At 42.7% G+C, this 20037-nt stretch overlaps 1 protein-coding gene across 5 annotated transcripts in view; it reads left to right on the top strand.

Annotated features, from left to right (window-relative positions):
- Positions 1–20037, top strand: part of LOC132392770 (aryl hydrocarbon receptor-like) — a 168311-nt gene that overhangs the window by 63144 nt on the left and 85130 nt on the right. Inside the window, exon 1 of one of the 5 annotated variants that reach the window (XM_059967103.1) lies at positions 16878–16896. The exons of the other annotated variants lie outside the window; for them this stretch is intronic. The gene's annotated coding sequence lies outside the window, so the exon portion shown is untranslated. Of the gene's footprint in view, positions 1–16877; positions 16897–20037 lie in introns of those variants that run through there. 5 annotated transcript variants of the gene reach the window in all.

The following is a 20037-nucleotide window of genomic DNA, read 5'->3' as shown; positions in this document are numbered from 1 at the left end:
TGGAGGGAGGGAATCATTTGAACCTACTGACCATGAGAGTCTCCTTCACCCATATAAATGTAGCCCTAAGATCACTTAACTGTTAAGAATGGGCAGGCAGTTGCTGTTTCTCCACTCTGCAGTTTCTTTCTTTCCTTGGTGTTTCCATCATTCTCGTTTCTTGGCCAACCCCGCACATTCCTGAAAATTCCAGGTTCCCCTGTGCACTCTGTATCTGTGGCCCCGGGCTTTCATCAGTGTGCATCTCACAGTGTGTCTGTTTGAGTTGCTCAGGCTGTAGTGAATCAGGCGACATGAGACTAAGAACAGGAAACCGGAGCATCAGGACTGCAGGTTAATCAGACCCCTTTAATACATGTAATGCAGCCGACACCTTTACCACAATGTACAGTGATATGTCAGACTCGTGGGGGAAGAACCAACACAACCACGGTAACTGATCTCTTACTGTGTCTTTATATTAACACGCTGCTCCTCCTCCCCCTCCTCCTCCCTCTCCCCCCCCCATAATAGTTGTTGCAGTTAAGAGAAAAGGTCAAAGGATCAAGGATTAAATTTATTCACCATCTACATTTCCATGCATTAGGAATTTGCTGTGTGGTGTTGGCACAAAATGCAACAAAACAACAATTATAAAGAATTATATAAAAATAGAGGTACGAATATGGAATATAATGTGATAAATGCATAAATACCAGCAAGTATTTACAATGTACACAATTACAAAAAGTGGATTGAAGTGTTTACAGTGCAGTGCAGTTACTGACGTAGAGGGGCTGGGGCGCGAGCTAACTAGAATGATTGATCAGATTAACTGTATGGTGGAAGCAACTGTCAAGATGACATGATGTTTTAGTTTTGTTAGCTGCAGTTTGTTGGGTGGGTAGTGTCTGCAGTGATTTTTCCTGCCTGTTTCTTTGTCCTGGCCACATATATACTGAAGTGATGTTAGACTGGAGCCAATGACCTTTCCTGCTGTTCTGACAGTTCGCTGTAGTTTTTGTATACTTGGGTACACAGTGCTTTCATGTGATTCCAAGGCTAATCCAAGGACAACAGAAACACAAGAATTTTAATAAATTACTGGAGACTCAAGACTTGGGACTGACCATAAGGAGCTCTTGGGTAGATAGAGGGTTCTTTGGTTTGAACTCAGAAGTGTAAGATGAGGGAACACATGCCTGTCCTCCATAGAGTGATCAGAAGTGGAGAGTGTGAGCAGTTTGAAGTTCCTGGGTGTTAATACCTCCGAGAACCTAAACTGTTCCCAACGTATCAATGCAGCTGTAAAGAAGGCAAAACAGTGGCTAGATTTCATTCGGAGTTTGAAGAGATTTGGTAGTTCACCTAAAACACTCAAATTTCTACAGATTACCATGATAGTCTGCATCACTGACTGGTATGGAGGAAGTGGGGTGCTACTGTAGAGGATTGAAGAAAGCTGCAGAGTGTAAAATTAGTCAACTCTATCACAGGTACTTGTCTCTATAGTATTCAAGACTTCTTGAGGAATGATGTCTCAAAAGACAGCGTCCATCATTAAGGACTCCACCATCGAAGACATGCTATCTTCTCATTCTTATCGTCAGCTAGGAGGTACAGCAGCCTGAATGTGCACACTCAGCGATTCAGGAACAGCTTCTTTCCCTCTGCCATTCTCACTACTCTTTAATTTCTATTTTTGCACTGCTTATTTAGTTTAACTATTTAATATACATTTATAATTGGTGTAATTCAATTTTTTTTCCATATCATCATGTATTGCATTGTACTGCTTCCGCTAAGTTAAATTTCATGACGTCTGCCAGTGATATTAAACCTGATTCTAATTAAGAGCAAATAAAAAAAATAAACTAATGCTGATTGGAGAACTTAGAGCTTGGGGTCATGATGCCTCAGAGTAGGATGGTTCAGGATGACTTATGAAGGTGGTGAAGGTTTGAAGCTGCTCTACGAAGGGGGAATTGGTGCTGAGTCACTTGATAAAGTTTCGTTAACTGAGACTCTTGGGTCCATCATGGGTACAAGGAATTGGGTGGCAGATCAGCCTATCCCTGTTGGATAGGGGGACAGATCAAGTGCTGACAGGCCGTTAATTCTTCCCATTTTCACCTGTTATCTCCTGGCTTCTTACTTTATCCTTCCTCCCTCACCCACCCAGCTTCCCCCTCACCTGGTCTCACCTATCACCTGCCAGCTTCTTCCCCTTACTTTCCAGTCCCGACAAAGGGTCTTGGCCTGAAGCATTGACTGATTATTCTTCTCCATAGATTCTGCCTGGCCTGCTGAGTTCCTCCAGCGTTTTGTGTGCATTACCAATGATTTCCAGCATCTGTAGAATCTCCTTGTGTTTGTAAATAAGGAATGCAGACTACTTTTACACCCCAATTGTTTGGTCCATAAAAATGCTGAGGCAGGAACAGGAGCACAGCAACTCTCCTCCCATTAGAATTTTCAGCCAACCCACCAATATCTGAACAGTCAAACATGAGGCTCAGGCTCCTCAACCTCCACCAAAACAATTATGTTCATATGAATTTGTATTCATTTCTGGTGCCCCATTATTTAAAGGATGTGGAGCCTTCAGAGAGGGTGTAGAAAAGGTTTACCAGGAAATTACCTGGATTAGAGTGTATCAACTATAAGGAGAGTTTGGACAAACTTGTTCTATTTATCATAAATTATTATAAATTACTATGATTGCACATTTAGATGGAGATGTAATGTGAAGATTTTTTCTCCTCATGTATGTGAAGGATGTAAGAAATAGAGTCAATTCAATTCACTATTTTCTCTGGAATGGTGGAAGTTGAGACGATGACGCGATAGAAGTTTATAGAATTACGAGAGGCATGAATAGCAAATTAGGGTAGATTTATTATTGTCATATGTGCTGTGGACAGTGAAAAGTTTGTTTTGAGTACTGTTCATACAGATCAACTCATTACAACAATGCATTGAAGTAGTGAAAGGTAAAACCAATAATAGAGTTGAGAGCGAAGTGTAACAGCTAAAGTGAAAGTGTAGTGCAAGTAAGCAGTAGTGTGCTATCATAACAAGGTAAATTGTGAGGTCAGGGGTCCATTATATTATCCTGTGGAACCATTCAATAGTCTTATAACAGCGAGGTAGAAGCTGTTGTTGAGCCTGTTTGTATCTACTTTCAGACTTTTGTACGTTCTGTCCAATGGAAGAGGAGAGATGAGAGAATGTTCGGGGTGGGTGAGCTCGTTAGTTATGCTGACTGCTTTACTGAGGAAGTGAGAATTATAGACCGTCTGTAACTAGGAGGATGGTTTCTGTGATGTGCTGAGCTGTGCCCACAATGCTATGCAGTTTCTTGCCATCATAGGCAGAAAAGTTGCTATACCAAGCCAGGATGCGTCCAGCTGGGACGCTTTCTACGGTGCATTGATAACAATTGGTAAGAGGCGATGGGGACATGCCAGATTTCTTTAGCCTCCTGTGGAAGTAGAGGCACCGGTAAGCTTTTTGGCAGTTGTGTCAATATGGTTGGACCAGTACAGGCTTGATGTTGTTTACTCCGAGGAACTTGAATTTCTCAACCCTTTCAATCTTAGCAACATTAATCTATTTAATTTACTTAGAACAGAACAGTCCCTTACAGCCCAGCAAATCAACCTAGCCAAACAGAACTAGCCTTATCACAGGACAATTAACAAAAACCAATTAACCTACTCATTGGTGCATATGCATCTTTGGACTATGGGAGGAAAGCCACGCACTCACAGGGAGAGCAAGCTCCTTACAGATGGTGTGAGAGCTGAACTCCAAACTCTGGAATGCCCGAAGCTGTAATACCATAGTATTAACTGCTGCACTACCGTGGACCCATGTAGATAATGGCATATGTGTGCACCACCCCGCCCCCTACCCCCCTCCCCTGAATCAATGTCCGGTTCTTTTGTTTTGCGGACAAATAGATGCAGTTATGAATGCACAAGGAGTGGACTAACAGGCTGAGGATACAGCCTTATGAAGCGCGAATGTTGGGTGTAATTGTGGTGTAAGTGTTGCTGGCTGTCCTTACAGACCTCTCCACAGCAGAGGTAGCTAACGCTGAAAAGTATCAGTTTAGGGTGGTGTAGAGGGATCTGAGGAAGAGTTATTATACCTAGAAAGTGGCTACAATTTGGAGTAACCTCTGCAGTGTTTAAGAAGCATCTAGGCAGGCACTTGAATCACCAAGTCAGAGTAGTGTATAGACCAACGCTGGTAAGTGGAATTAGTATAGATCAGTACAATAAACAAGGTGGTGGAGGAACTCAGCAGATCAGGCTGCGCCTACTGCGGGAAATGGATTGTCGAAGCTTCAATGTGCCAGGAGGCCAGGTGTGAGAAGCATTGGCTGGCTGCCAAGAAGAAGTAGTGTCTGTGTTATGCAAACTGAAGTAGCAGTGAGGAAATCTTTGTAGAACGCTGCACAGCCCAAATGAAGGCTCTTGACCTGAAAGCGCATTTATCCTTTACGCTCCATAGATGCTGTCTGATACGCTGAGTTCCTCCAGCATCTTTTTTCTCTTTGGCCTAGATTCCAGCACCTGCAGTCTCTAGTGTCTCCATTCAGTTTAGATAGGTGCTAAGGATTAGCATAGATCTAGTGGGCTGAAGGGCCTGCACCTGTGACTCTTTAATTGTATTTCTCCTGTCATCGCTCCAGCTGAAATTTAATAACTTGGCAATAGATCAGTGATAGATTTTTTTGTGATATAATTTACACCCTCCCAATGAGACTGCAGACTCTAGATTAAATTTATAAGGTGTTGGTCAGGAACTGGGGCAGCAGGGTAATGGGCAATGCCAGCTGCTAAGAAAAGGTGGTGTCTGTGTGTTGGCCACACTGAAGGGGTAGTGAGGAAATCCTCATGGAAAATTAAACAATTATTGTCAAGAGAAGTGAGGGAGAGAGGGTTAAAATAGTGTGTTAGTGAGCAAATATTAAAATGTAATTGGATCTCCTTTCAATTTCTGGACAGCTTAAAACAATGCTTAGAATCTCCTGAAGCCTGTAGCTCTTGCTGCACGGGCAGAAAAATATTTAATTACAAGCTGAGCACAGTCAGGTAAAGTGATATTGTGAGTTTTGCATTGACTTGCCTCCGTTTAGCATGCAGACACTGCTCACTTAACATTGTCTCAGCCCCTGCCGTCCCTTGGTCTGATTTGTTACCTGGAACTCTTTCACTTGGGTCACTCCTGAAGCAGGTTTCCCAGATGTCGTTTAGCTGTGGCTCGATGGAGGTGAAGCAAGGAGTTTATTCTACTGAGAGGTTGGGGTGGTGGTGGGCTGCTATCACTTTTCTCTCTCTCTTGTTGACTCTCTCCAAGTCCCCATTACTCCACTTCCAATTTCGCTATGACTTTTCCACAGCTTTTCTCTCCAATTCCATGACTATTCCCTTCAGATTCCTCCACATTGCTTTTTAATTATCCCCTGTACTCCCATTCCAATTTCTCCTGAACCTTTCTAATTTCCTCTCCATTCCACTTCCATCACCTCCCCCCCCCCCCCCCCCACAGATATGATAGTAACCTCAGGAGACGAATATTTCTGGGAAGAATGGAAATGGATCACGTACAGGCAGGGGGAATTGATCAATTTGGTATCCTGTTCAGCATAAACATCATGGGCGGAAGGGCCTATCCCTGTACTGTACTGTTCTGTGTTTATTTTCCCTCTCCTGTTCTCTCCACCAGTTCCCCTTCTAGAAGCAGCTGCATCAGCTCAAAAAAGTTATTCCTAGAAAGTCCTGGGGATCTTCCTGTGGTGCGTTTGCCAGAAGTGGAGGCCTTGTCTGTTGGGAAAGGGGAAATGAATGAGCAAACATGAGGAAATCTGCAGATGCTGAAAATTCAAACAACAACACACACAAAATGCTGGTGGAACACAGCAGACCAGGCAGCATCTATAGGGAGAAACGATATTGACGTTTCGGGACGAGACCCGAAGGGTCCTGACGAAGGGTCTTGGCCTGAAGCGTCAACATCGCTTCTCCTTATAGATGCTGGCTAGCCTGCTGTGTTCTCCCAGCATTTTGTGTGTGTTGTTCCTTCAAATCTAAGTGAGTCACACAGAAGTGGGCCTTCTCCTGTGGAATCTGTGTCGACCATCAGGCACTCATTTACATTCATCCAATTTGTTTTCTCTCGCACTTTCCCATAAAGTAAATGATCAGATCTTTTTCCCAAGGTAGTGGAGTCTAAAAATAGAGGGTATAGGTTTAAGGTGAGGGCCAAAAGATATCCCTTGCTTTGTCCTGTTCAATATCATCCCCTGTTCCACAGCGCAAGCAGCCTTCTGGGTCTTCCCCTCTCACCAGCTGGTATTGGTGTGTTGGATCAGGTATCAGAAGCTGGCCGCTCCATATGCCACTGTGACTCACAAGGAAGTAATGATGAGATGATGAGTGCAGAGGCCAGTTTCGGGGTCGGTAGGGGAAAGCCTGTGAAGGATAGCTTCCTCTTGTCGTTGGTATTAACTACTTTCCAACACCTGTTCTCGCAGCTTGTGTATTACTGGAGGCAGCATTGTGCTGTGTTGTAGAATTCCTTTCCTTTCCCTTCTTGCTGTGGCCTTGATTTATTGCAGAGCTGCAGGCACCTGTGTGCTACTACACAAGGTTTCCTGTGGTTCTTGCTTATAATATATGGAGTTGGTTTCTCCAGTGTCATCCTATTTGTGGACAGGAATTGCTACTACCACTTCTGAGTGCTTAATGTTTTCCCATGAAGTAAATTATTTCCAATTTAGATCTGTGTTTTGTTTATTAGGCTACCTAGGATGGTGTTATCTGGGCTGAACTGCAAAAGATGTAAGTAGTTTTGGGTTTCCTATCTTAGAATGGATGCGTTGGCATTGGAGAAGGTCCAGAGGAGGTTCATGAGAATAATTCCAGGAATGAAAGGGTAAATGTATGAGGGGTATTTGATGGCTCTGGAGCTATACTCACTGGAGTTTAGAAGAATGAAGAGAGATCTCATTGAAACCTATCGAGGGGCGTCACGTCATATTCTGTCTGGGTAGCCTCTAAGCTGATGGCTTGAGCATTGATTTCTCCCACTTCTGGTAATTTCTCCCATCCTCACTCTTCTCTCCTTTTCCATTCCCCTTCTCAGGATCAGAATGAGAGTTAATATAACTGGGATATCTCAAGTAATTTGTTTTGTGGCAGCAGAATGGTGCAATCCATAATTTTAAAAAATCTCTAAATTACAATAAGAAATGAATATAGAAAAAATGAAATGAAATGAATATTGCAAAAGAAAAATCCAAAATAGTGAGGTAGTATGCATAAGTTTACGCCCATTTAGAAATAGAATGGCGGAGAGGCAGAAGCTGTTCCTTAAACATTGTGTGTCTTATCAGGCTCCTGTACCACTGCCTTGATGGTAGCAATGAGAAGAGGGCATGTCCTGGGTGATACGGATCCTTAATGATGGATGCCGCCTTTTTGAGGCATCCCTTTTTTTAGGTGCCCATGATGGAGTTGGCTGAGTTTACAACTTCCTGTAGCTTTTTCTGATCCTGCACAGTGGCGCCCCCATCCCAGACGGAGATGCAGCCAGTTAGAATGCTCTTCATGGCCCGTCTGTAGAAATTTGCAAGACTTTAACGAAGTACCAAGTTTCCTCAAATTCCCAATAAAACAGACGATGTTGTGCCTTATTTGTAATAGCAACATTATGTTGGGCCCAGAATATATCTTCAGAGATGTTGACACTCAAGAACTTGAAATTGCTCACTCTATCCACTGATTTTTTGCTGTGGACTGGTGTGTATTCCCTTAACGTCCTCTTCCTGAAGTGCACAATCAATTCTTTTTGTCTTACTGAGGTTGGAGTGGAAGGTTGCTGTTGCAACACCACTCAACCAACTGATCTATCTCACTCCTATTGGCCTCCTCATCACCATCTGAAATTCTGCCTAGAATAGTTGTGTCATTAGCAAGTTTATCGATTATGTTTGAGGTCTCCCTAGTCAAACAGTTGTGGGTGTAGAGAGAATAGAGCAGTGGGCTAAGCACACATCCTTGAGGTGCACCCATTCTGATTGTCAGCAAGGAGGAGGTTCAGTCTCCTGATGAGGGAGTCAAGGATCCAGTTGCAGAGGGGGGTATAGAGGCCCGGGTGTTGGAGCTTCTTGTTTGGTGCTGAGCATATGATTTGATCTTTCAAGAATCACTAGAGTCTGGAATGGTTCCAGGGGACTGGAGAATTGCAAATGTCATGCCACTCTTTAAGAAGGGAGGGAGGCAGAAGAAAGGAAATTGCAGAGCAGTTGGCCTGACTTCAATGGTTGGTAAGATGTTAGAGTCCATTATTATGGCCGAGATATTGATGATCTTGGAGGCACATGATGATTTCCTGAAGGGAAAGTCTTGCCTGACAAATCAGTTGATATTCTTTGTGGAAATGAACAGGAATAACTGACAAAGGAAAGTCAGTGGATGTTGTTTACTTGGATTTTCAGAAGGCCTAGTGACACATTAATTTCAAGGTCAAGTTTAAGTTTAATTGTCATTCAACCATACATGAATACCCATGAATACCGCTAAATAAAACAGTGTTATTCCGGTGCCAAGGTCCCAACAGTCATGCACAACACAAGGCATATATAGCACATATGAAGTAGCAAGCATATACAGTATAGCAAGCATACATAAAATAAAGTAAAATACAGGCACACATAAAACATATGGTCTTAAGTCCCAGGGAACATGAATGTTGCAGCTGTAGACCTATTGTGGTGATGGACCCTCTGCAATTTGTCTATGTCTTTTTATAGGCAGGAGTTTATTTTGGCCAAGACCAACTTCTCAAAGCACTTCATCATAGATGTAAGTGTAACTGGATGATAGTCATTGAGACAGCTCACTCTGCTCTTGATCACGATTAAGATTGTTACCCTCTTGAAAGAGTTAGGGACCTCTGAATACGGCAGTGAGGGATTGAAGATGTCTTTGAGCACTCTTTCCAGTTGATTGGTACATGATTTCAGTGCCCTTGGAGGTATACCAGCAGGCTCTGATGTTTTGCATGCCCATCATCTCCCTCTGGTGTCCCAACTCCTTCCCTTTCTTCTATGGTCCACTATTCCCTCCTATCAGATTCCTCCTCCTTCAGCTCTTTACATCTTCTACCTGTCATCTCCCAGCTTCTTAATTAACACTCTCCTCCCCCACCCATCCACATTCCCTCCCCTCACCTGGTTTCACCTATGACCTATAGTTTGTACCTCTTCCCCTCCCCCCACCACCTTATTCTGGCTTCTTCCCTTTCCCTTTCCAGTTCTGATGAAACGCTACTGCCTGAAATCTCAACTGTTTATTTTCCTCCTTAGGTGCTGCCTGACCTGAGTTCTGCGTGTTATTCAGATTTTCCAACAACTGCAGAATATCGTGTGTTTATCATTGTTTATCCTTTGGGCATTCATCTACTTTCTCCTTGTGAGGCTCACTTTCTCCACATCACATCTAAAGTCCTTTCCTTTGCTTTGAAGAGTTTTCAGACATTATGAGCTTGTGAAAGCTGTATTACAAGTGAAAGGTTCCATTCATATGTGTTACACAGGCATAATTCACTGAAAGTGTGGCTAGATGTGGATAGGGCCATAAGAAAGCTGCCAGGGGAATGGTTCATGAGAGACCTGAAGCGCAACTTCACACAAAGATGGAATGAGCTGCCCGAGAAAGAGCTTGAGGCAGGTCCAACCACAACATATTAAAGTACATTTTATTATCAAAGTACATATATGTCACCACATACAGCCCTGAGATTCATTTTCCTGTGGACATACTCAGTAATAGAGTAATAACTTTAAAGGATTAATGAAAGATCAGCCAGAGTGCAGAAGACAACAAACTGAGCAAATGCAGATATAAATAAATAGCAATAAGTAATGAGAACATGAGATAAAGGGTCCTTAAAGTGAGTGAGATCATTGGTTGTCGGCCTTCTCAATGGATGGATGTTAGTGCAGCAATCTCTTTTTGTACTGGAGTCTGATGGTTGAGAGTAATGACTTCTTGAGCCAGGTGGTGTGTTACCTGAGGCTCTTGAGTTTTCTAGCTGACAGCAACAGTGAGAAAAGAGCGTGGCCTGGTTGATGGCGATCTCTGATGATGGATGAGGATGTTTAGATAGGAACATGAATTGGAAACATTGGAAGGATGTGGGCTAAATGCAGCCAAATGGGACTATCTTAGAGGGGCATCTTGGTTGGCATGGGTAGCTTGGGCCAAAGGGTGTGTTTCTGTACGGAATACTGTGACTCTAAATCCTGGCATTGTGCCTGTCTCGTGGTGTCCTTGATAGTGAACTGTTGTAGAGATGGAATACCTGATGATCCAGCGATTAATGGACCAACAGACAGATGTGGGGGTGGGGGGAAAAGAAAGGTGTAGTTCACCCAGTGTCAGAGGAGACGAGGCCTAATGAATCACTCAGGTCCCCAGCCAAGTGGTGTTATTAAAGAGCTTCATCTAGATAGGTTGTTTCTTGCCTCCTCCATTGAATTTCTGCACTGTGCCAGGAATGGATGGAGCCAGCAAAATGGCAGATGCCTCTCTCTGGTTCTGACGGAGAGCGCTGTGGCTCACTGGGCCTGACACTTCATCATCTGTTGGACCTTAGTAACTTCTCTATCAGATAAGCACATCAATGAATAAATAGTTTTTATTGGAGCAATGGCTGTATGGCAGAGTTAGAAAAGGATGTAAAACCACAAGATTGCTCTGTAGAAAAATGTGACTTTTGAAACCGTGTTTACAGTGGTTGAGCAAAAATCTGTTTCCATGTAAAGTGGAGCTTGTGGTTTACTCTGCTGTATTTTGATCCTTATAAATATCATTGTTTCCATTTATGGTTTAGGCTTTTGTTAGAATTCTCACACATTCTGTCCCCACTGAATTCACTGGGTTCCTTTGGGAATAGTTGCAATGAAGCTAGCCCATTTCCATTGCTCTAGATGAGTGTAAATTTCGACATGTTAACTCTGTGTCTGTTGGAGTGAGATGATGTGGTTGAGTTCAATAAAATAAGCATGCTGGCACTCCAGTGATAATTCAAAGCCCAACCATGAGGGAAGAGTATATTTGCTTGCATTTGCCACCTAGCAACAAGACTGAGACTCTTACGCCAGGGAAAACCGTGATAGGTCCAATCAGCTGGGAAGGAACTGATCACTCGGTATCTCCTGGCATTTTAAGCACCAGTGGAATTTTCCTTGCGTATTGCTATGTTGTGAATTGTGATTCCTTCCCGTGATTTACCACTGGGTGATGTTGCACATCCTATCCCGACCTGACTGTTGGCCCCATTGTCTGGCATTGTCGAAAACTTACTTGAGATTCAGTTTCTTCTGACTGAACAGCAACATGGATTCCAGAAGCTATATATCTTCACCAGTCACATACCATGCACACAATGTGCTGCAGAGTTTGCAGCCAGATGTTGACTCATGCTGGTAAAATTTCTCCTATTGATGGTTTGATTGGAGATGGGGCAGTCTTGTAGTGCAGCTAGTTTAACCGTGCATTAACCCACCTTCTAGTTTGGTTACAGCCACCAAGCTTTTGACTTGAGCACCCTCACAAGAGGCCGTGATTGATAGCTTCCTCTATTCTGGAATGAACATCAGTCAGAAAAAATTGCATCCTTTCAACTTTTTCAGTCTGTGAACTATTAAAGGAAACCAAAGCACCAATGTGGTCATCTTGTCTTGACAATGGGATTACACAACTGATGCAAGTCCAACTGATCTTGTTGATGAAAGTCAGCTGAAAGGGATAAATTATGTTATTGCACAACCCAACCAAGATGAACTTCATTTTACATATTACAAGCACCCCTAAAACACTAATAATTAGTTTTTTATTGTTACATGTGCCGAGTTACAGTGAAAAAAACTTGATTTGCATGCTATCCAGTTCATTCGATATACTTTGTACATAGAGTTAGTACAAAAGGAAAGATGTATATAGATACTTGAATAGTAATTAATAAGTTTTAATTGTAAATTACAATTAATAATCTGTAATTATAACACTTTTTAAAACACACACACAGTATGTTGTTTTTTAATACTTTATTTTCAAAATTTTCAAAAAAAAAACAATGAAATCACCAAGAACATACCAGCTCAGACATGTGTAAAAATGAAATAAGCAAAAAAAAGGGATATAACTTTAGGGGGATGCCTATTGTACAAAGTACTAAACATTAAACGAAGGCCGTGAGAAATCAGCTGGGGGGAAATTGTTCCTCTGGTCCAGGTAGGCAAGGAATGGATCCCAGATAGCCAAAAATTTTTTTTAATTGAATTGGTTCTCAAGAGCCTAAATTTCTCCATCTGTATGACTGAGGTCATGTCAACCATCCATCTCTGAAAGGAAGGGGGAGAGGGAGATTTCCATTCGCTCAAAATAGTATGTTGAAAGATTGAGGTATTCTAAATCCTTGTTAGTTCATGTCCACAACTAAAAAGATGGTGTCTTCCTGTAAATCTTGGTACCAAGTGGAAACAACAAAACCACCTGAGATCTGTGACAATGCGCTGACCATGGGGAGCAGCCTTCTTTATTTTCCACTCATTCATTAGGGTATTGATGACATCAGGATCATAGTACAGAGAAACAGTGGGTCCAAGTGCTTCAGGTTATCACAGTGCCCTCCTCTGCAAACCTGTAGGCCGTGGAGTTTGAGGGGTCCTTGGTAACTAGCAGCTTACAATTTAACAAGAATCTTTCAGCTTGTTATGGATGTCAGAACATCTTTAAAGCATTATTGTTTCTTCCTTTCCAACGTCTGAATTCGTGCTCTTTTGTGTTCTTATTAGTTATTTGATTGTTAAGTTAAATGATGCCAAAACAGGGTGTGCTCAAATTGAAGCACAGAAGGAAGAGCAATGAGCTTCCTATTTAAAAAGCAGTGGCTTCAGGTTAAACAAGGTTTGCTGACCCAACTAATCCATTGATTTGTGTATGAAGATGGTAAAAACTTCGGAACTGGCTTAGCTCTCCCCCTCTTCACATGCTGCCAGTGTCATGTAATGTGTTGGTCTGTTTTGCGACTGTACTCTTTACTCGGTAATCCGCACATCTCAATCAGCCAGGGAAGAGTCACTGTGGAACCTGCATCTTAAATCACCAGATTTAAAAACTCAACTCCCCTTGGTGTCTGGAACAAAAACAGAAAATGCACCAAGCCGGACAGTACTGGTGACAAGAGAAACAGTCTGCATTTCAGATCAAACCTTTTCTTCAGGACTGTTCGAGAAAGTTTGTTTTAATTTTTAGAGATAGGTAGGATGGGGAATATACAGTATGTGATAGCTGAGCGCCAGGATTACTGTAGGGATAAGTTGTTGGGGGGAGGTGTAGAGAGAAAGTAAATTGCGCTACCGTGGGGTACCACAGTAGCATGGCAGATAGTGTGACACTATTGGAGCTCAGGGCATCAAAGTTTGGAGCTCAATTTCAGCATCCTCTGTAAGATAGTTTCTGACGCCCTTCCTGTGTGTGTATAGATTTCCTCTGGGTGTTCTGGTTTCCTCCCACAGTCCAAGGAATTACTGGTTAGTGGGTTAATTGGTTATTGTAAATTGTCCTGTGATTAGGCTTGTAATAAACACATGATTAAATCTGTGAAATTTGTAGTCGGAGAGTGATTGCAAACAAATGGACGTATAAAATATTGCAAAATGCCGACCTTTCGTCTGCTGTACTAAGTGACAGAAAAATGTGAGCTAATGTCACAGATGAATAACTTCCAGTGGAAATGGCCATTTCTGATACAGACATGGAAAGTGAGTTCCCTAAGGACATAGAGTTAAATATTGGTTGAAATGGCCTGTCACTGGAGTGCAGTACTGATGGGGACAGGTCTGTCATTGGGTAACATTGATACAGTATTAGTGGAGAAAGGCTGTTTGCTGTATAACACTACGGCCCAGTACTGGTGGGGATGAAACTAGCACTGTGAAACACTGGTGCACAGCATTGCCGGGGATGGGCCTGTCGTTGTATAATACTGGTTGTAGTACTGCTGAGGACAGGTTTATCACCACCTGTCATTGGTGTGCAGTTCAGGTAAATAAAGGTCTGTTGCTGTATAACACTGGGGTACAGTAGTAGTGAGGATAAGACTATCACTGTATAACACTGGAGTAAGTACTAGTGAGTCCATTCTCTTTCTAACATTGACTAGTTTCAGAAAGTTTTATGTTTTGAAGACTTGGTATAGGCTCAATGTTTCCTTGGCTTCCATTCTGTCCAACTGTGTTCCTACAGTTCAGATGAGCACATGTACATGACCAGACGGATCCAGGATAAAGCTGATACTTGGGGTGGGGGCTCTAGAAGAGAATGTGTTCAGCTTTCTGATCCAAGGCAGAAGGAGATGAACCTTTCTGAAGGTTCTGTTGTGTATCCTTGAGGACTCCTGCATGCCTAAATCACTGTATTTTTTTTCCTTTCTCACTTGTTCCCTCGCAGCTAAAAGCACAGTCCAGTCCATTGCACAGTATTCTGCATTCTGTTGCTGGTTTCCTTTTGTAGTTCTTCAGTACATTTGAGCATGGAAAGACCTCTGGTGGCATGTAGGGCCAACCTTATCTCTGCATCTTGTTACATGTGACAGTAGTAAACTAATTAACCCGCAGTGGACTGGTAATCCTGACAGAGTGATGGTCACTGAGAATGTGGGTGATGATGAATGGGGAACAGTGCCACCTGCAGCTGTGATAATCGGGCATGCTGCTCTTCACATTGTTCTAAACTGGCAGTACTTCACTTAAAATCTGCAGCTTCTTTTGGTCATGCAACACTAATTTGCACTTGGCTGGAGTAAAGAACAGCCATGTTGCATTATTTGGATATCGGACATCTGAGCAAATTATCATCCACGTGGACAAGTGATGGGTTGGGACCTGGAATATCTGTGGTCCCAATGCAAATTGCCCTTGGTAAATAACCAGGAGACTCCTCTGCTTGGCCAGTACAACTTGCGTTGATCAGTAGGGACCACAGATGGATTAAGTGCAGGCCAAGCTCTCTTCTCACTGCTATGATTGAGCAGGAAGTACACAAGCCTTGGTCCCATTCTAAAAGATTCAGGAACAGTTATTACCCCACGAACTTCAAGTTTCTCAGCTGGTGTAGATGAGTTCACTCACCTCACCTCAGAACTGACCACAAACTTGCTTTGAGACACTTTCCGTTCTCAATATTATTCTTATTTTATTTGTACAATTTGTTATCTTTTGCACATTGGTGTTTCCAGTTTTGTTCTTGTATAGTTTTTTTCATCAATTCTCTTCTATTTCTTTATTTTGCTGTAAATGCCTGCACAAAAATGAATCTCAGGGTTGTATATGGTGATATATATGTACTTTGATAATAAATTTACTTTAAACTTGACTAAGACATCCACTCGTTTTGCTAACCTCCACTTTGTGTCCCTTTCTCAGTTTGGTTGGCGCCTGTACTCCAATTGCCAATAACCTGCCAATCCTGGTTGTTAAGGGGTTTGCCATTCCAGACTGAAATGGCGGGAGGGCTGGGGGGGGGGGGTGAACATTTGAAATTCTCTACAGTAAGGGCCATCTTCTGAATGTTTCATTCAAAACTGAGATACCTTTCTGGATATTGCAGGGATCAAGGGATGTGGGGTAGGGAAGGAAAATGAAGTTGGGGTAGGGCATCAGCTATGTCCTGGATGATGGACAGAGTAGGTTTGAGGGGCTGAATTGCCTGTACATGCTCCAATTTCTTATGTGCCTAATGACATGATTCATGTGAATAATACTGCATTTTCCTTCTAATGATGTCTGAAATGAGGGGAATGGAAGGGGCAAGTTTTATCATTTATTAAATAAAAGCATATATCTGGGGAGTGGATTGAAAGGTCACTCAACAGCCAAAGTACTTTCCTGTGTATTGCACAACCTCAGCACACCATTAATTATTTCACAGTAGAGAAGATCCTGGGAATAAAGGAGTTAATATATGAGGACCATTTGATGGCTTTGGGCCTGAACTCACTGGAGTTTAGAATAATAAGAAGGGGTCTCATAGAAAGTATAGAATTTTGAAAGACTTTGATAGAGTGGGTATGGAGAAGATGTTTCCATTGGTGTGGGGAGGGGGTGGTCGGATGGAGTCTAGGGCCAAAGGACACGCCTCAGAATACTTGGACATTCCTTTAGAAATATGATGAAGAGGAATTTCTTTAGATGGGTGAGGGGGCAAAACTGGAATGCATTGCCAGGGATGGCTATGGAGGGCATGTCATTAGGTATTTTCAAAGTGGAGGGTGATTGGTTCTTGGTTAATAAGGACATCAAAGGTTACAGGGGGAAGGCAGGAGAATGGAGTTGAGAGGGAAACTAAGTCAGCAATGAGGGAATGACAGAACACTCAATAGACTGAATGGCCTAATTCTGCTCCTATGTCGTTTGGTCTTATGGCCTACTTGGAAAGTGTAAACACTTACAGTGTGGCAGCCTAAGACAAACTTATCCAAACATGTTCTATCGCTAACTGCAACAGATTGATTTGAAGAGGAAGTTGCTCTCGGCTTGATAAAACTGTGTGCATTCCAGGATAGTAAAGATCACCCAGTCACCACTGATGGAGCTGCCTTTTGATCAGGTTACTTGCCCAACCTCGGCGTTGTTAGCCCCCAGCTACTGCTGTGCCCTTGGCACTCATGGGGTTAATCCTCTGACTTCACTCCAAAACAAAACAAAGAAGCTGTCTTTCCAAGTTCTGGAGCAGTGTATTGCACAAAGCCCTTGGCTGACAGGACTTGACAGATGTGGCCAAGAACAGCTCGCTTTGCCAGTACATCGCGTGTGAAGACTTTATTGAGAAATAGGTTGTTTGCAATATTTTACCATGAAGCATGCAGGCTTGCTCAGTGTTCCTGTTTCCTCACAGACCCTCCTCCTTCCCACCACCCCCTTCCCTCTCTCCCTCCCCAGTCATCCATCTTCCTTCCCCAACACCCCTTTTTCCCCTTCTCCTCCCTCTCCCCCTTCCCAAACGTCATTGCGACTCTCCCTATCCTAAACCGAAAGAGAAAAGATTCCAGTCTCAAGCGATTGAAGTGAATTCTTGCAGATAGCAATCTGTTTACATGGTCTGGGGAAATGCATTTAGTAATAGCTGGTAATTTTAGAGGCCCAGTGAAGCCTAACTTTGAAACTTTCTAGAAGCCGTTTGAAGTGCACAGCAGTGCGTGTTTGTGTAAAATTATGCAAGCTATGTAAATCTTGCCTGCTGGCTGATAATTCTGTAATTTGAAGGGAGAGGCTAATTAATTTGTATCAAACATTTCCTTTTCAGGGGGCCTTGGGTCCGAGTAATTTGGTTAAGGATTTTCAGTTTGGGTGGAGACAAATGTTGAGAATTCGAGTACTGCTGTGTGAAAGATAATTCAATGACATTTTTCTCTTGACAAAGTTTTGTTCAACTCATTGAAACAGTGAGCCACTTGGCCCTGACCTTGCAGGAAATGTGTGAAACTTATTCAGACCAGGCTTCACGATTGGGAGCAGCCCGACTTTTAATTGTAGGGTGCAAAGGTGGGACCTGGAGTCTCGAGTTGTTTGCTTGCTGGTGATCCAGCTTGGTACAGTGATGGCTTCTGTCTCAAGATCTACATCTCAGACATTCCTTGTGCTTTAATTTTTAATCCTTATTAATTTGTTGAATCACAGATGTACAACATAGAAACAAGTCCTTCAGCTCACCACGTGCATGCCCAACTTTTTGCCCATCTACACTAATTACATTTGCCTTCATTAAGACCATGTCCTTCCATGCCAAGCCTATTTAAACATCTGTCGAAATGTCTCTTAAATATGGTAATAGTTTCTGATTCCACACCTCCTCTGAAAGCACGTTCCAGATATCAACCACTCTCTGTGCAAGATATTGTACCCCTTGGATTTCCTTCTCTCATTTTATACCAACACCCTCTTTAATATTCCCATCATGGGGAAAAGATTTTGATTATCCATCTTACTGCTGCCTCTCATAATTTATAATCTTACTAATGATTATAATCTTGCATACCTTTATCAGGTTATCCCCTCAGTCTCTTTCACTCCAGGGAAAATGATAAAGTCCTTCAATCCAGGCAACATCTGGTGAAAAAGCACAGTAAGACCGTGATGTCTGCACCAAAACGCCATATTTCCCCTCTGTAGATGCTATCTGACACTGAGTTTTTTCAACACTTTTTGTGTGCTCTTTGCTCCAGATTTCAGCATCTGTATTTCCTGTATCACCATATCAACATCATAGTGAATCACCTCTCTCCAGCACAACCCCATCCTCCCTTCATCTGGTCAGCAGAAGCGCACAAATGCAGCCGAAGTATGCTTTGCACAGTTTCAACGTAGCATCCCAACTCTTTCAATCTGTGGTCTCTCTCATGAGATGTGTTCTTACTAGTCTATCTACCTTTTCCCATTTTCAAGGAACAATGGACTTGGTCCTGAAAGTCCTCTGTTCATCAGCCTACCATTTGCTGTTTACACCTTTCTTCTATTTGGCTTCCGATACTGCATCACCTCATACTTGAGCATAAATTCTTTTCGCCAATGAAGCTGACCGAGTGCCCTGGAATTTCCTGATGACCTGTTCCTCCATGCACAAAACCCCTTGTAACATAGACTCATGTTACGTCGTTATTAAATGAGGCATTGGTGGAGCAGTGAACTTTCTGAGAAGCAGAGTACACTGCTTGGTCAGGTTGACTGCCACTCACTGACCTGAGTGCCCTTTCCATTCGGTGTCAAAACAGGCCTTTGAAGGGAGCTGGTTAACAACTGCCTGCAGGTGATTGTTAATGAGGCAGAGGTTAATCTCAGGCAGCCACAGAGTAGAGGGTCAGAAGAGGCTGCCCTGTTATATTTGCTAATGCATCAGCTCAGCACCATGGAAATGCAGAGCCTTTGTGTCTCTGAGACCTGGTTTGCAGCTCATTGAAGTGTTGCCCCAAACCAGAGACATATTACAGTAGGTGCCCTTGTGGGATTTTCTTTTCCTTCCTCCCCTCTTCCGTTGGCAATGCTTTTTTATTTGGCATTTTGGCCTTCATGTTTGGAACATGTGATCTGGGGTATTCCAGTCTGGCTGAAACTGCTTTGAGAAAATGGAGCAGGTTTGTTTCAGCTTTTGGGTTTGGCAGCCACAGGGAAATCTTTTCATTATTGCTTCAGATTCATCTGAAAGTCAACACAGCCTGATTAATCAGTTCCAGGAAAGTTTTCAGCTTGTAAACCTTCCTGATACATAAAGGAGACCTTTTGCATTTACCTTGGTGGTGTCTTCTCTCCTGAGTGGGTCAGTTGGTCTGATCAGTGGACAGGGGAAAGTTTAATTCATAAAAATAGTGATTGTAGGAGACATCATGCCAGATGGGGTGATGGAGGCAGGTGCACTCACAGTATTTAAGTGGTATCTAGAAAAACAGTTGAACTGCCAAGCCTCAAAATATCACAGACTTAAATGCAGGTAAATGGCATCACTGTAGATGGACACAAAGGGTGATGGATACAGTGGGCCAAAGGGCCTATTTCTATGATGTATAACTCTATATCACTCTTGATGTTAAAGGTAATGATGTCAGGAGAATCTCTGCAGCATTTCAGTCTTTTCAGGATTTCAGGTCCTGTATCTTGGGCAAGTTTCAATCAATGTATTTTGTGGATTGGTCTCTAGTTCATGTTCTGATGTGTTTCTGGTTGGTTGCTCCCTTTTTGTTGCTATTTTGTGTGATTTTGATCAGGGCGGACTGGCTCTGCAGCCTGCAGTCAACGAATGACACTGGGCTATATTGAACTGAACGTTGCTAGGTTATCTCAATCTCTCTGTGCTTTGATGTTTTATATTGTGTTTTTTGGCTAATTTTTTTGCAGTTTGCACATTGGGTGTTTGATGTTTTCTTTGAGTGGGTTCTAAGGTGTTTCTGTGTTTCATGATTGCTGTGGAAAGAAAAATTCTGAGG

Source organism: Hypanus sabinus, chromosome 4, assembly GCF_030144855.1.
Source record: "Hypanus sabinus isolate sHypSab1 chromosome 4, sHypSab1.hap1, whole genome shotgun sequence".
Taxonomy (NCBI): Eukaryota; Metazoa; Chordata; class Chondrichthyes; order Myliobatiformes; family Dasyatidae; genus Hypanus; species Hypanus sabinus.
This window is presented reverse-complemented; position numbering and strand designations above follow the sequence as displayed.